Genomic DNA, 896 nt, shown 5'->3' on the forward strand with positions numbered 1-896 from the left:
GCTGGGTTATCAGTTGCGAAAGATACCACTTTGCTAGGGCGTGTCTGTGCGTGTATCCATTTATATATACAGTACATACATGTGTGTGTGTGTGTGTATGTGTATATGGACGTTTGTTTTGCGTGTGCCTGCATCTACATATTTGTCTTTATGCCTTCCTGTTTAATATATATATATATATATATATATATATATATATATATATATATATATATATATATATATGTATGTATGTATATACAGTACATACATGTGTGTGTGTGTGTGTGTGTGTGTGTGTGTGTGTGTGTGTGTGTGTGGACGTTTGTCTATGCATTTGCGTGTGCCTGTAACTATATATTTGTCTTTACGCCTTACTAAATGTTTGATATATATATATATATATATATATATATATATATATATATATATATATATAATATATATATATATATATATATATATATTTATATATATATATATATATATATATAAAGCTTTCTTCATTCAATGTCAGGATGGCCGAGCGGTCCAAGGCGCTGCGTTCAGGTCGCAGTCCGGTCTTCCGGGCGTGGGTTCGAATCCCACTTCTGACAGGAGCTTTTCATCGTCGTTCTCGTGAGCTCAAAAGTCAATGGAGTGTGCGCAAGTAATAGTTACAATGGATCTACGCTCAAAACTTAGATGATTTGTCGCAGTGAAAGCAACAGATGATCAGATTGTTCCAAACCTGCACCCGAACGAAAGGAATTCAACCGCATGTATGATAAAAAAGTAGATTGAAATATGATAAGATTAAATAAGATGCGAAATTAAATAAATTAGATTAAAATTGAGCAACAAAATCAAAAGAACATACGAAACCAAACGAAATAGAATGCTCGACTCCATTTGACATTATGTTTCCGTTCTTATGA

At 33.0% G+C, this 896-nt stretch overlaps 1 non-coding gene across 1 annotated transcript; it reads left to right on the forward strand.

Moving 5' to 3' along the window:
* The first annotated feature begins 491 nt into the window (after positions 1-491).
* TRNAL-CAG (transfer RNA leucine (anticodon CAG)) lies at positions 492-575 on the forward strand. Its single transcript has one exon. It is a non-coding gene; the product is annotated as a tRNA-Leu (tRNA).
* The last annotated feature ends 321 nt before the right edge of the window (positions 576-896 follow it).

Source organism: Oratosquilla oratoria, chromosome 8, assembly GCF_046742065.1.
Source record: "Oratosquilla oratoria isolate Oo_2021 chromosome 8, ASM4674206v1, whole genome shotgun sequence".
Lineage (NCBI taxonomy): Eukaryota > Metazoa > Arthropoda > Malacostraca > Stomatopoda > Squillidae > Oratosquilla > Oratosquilla oratoria.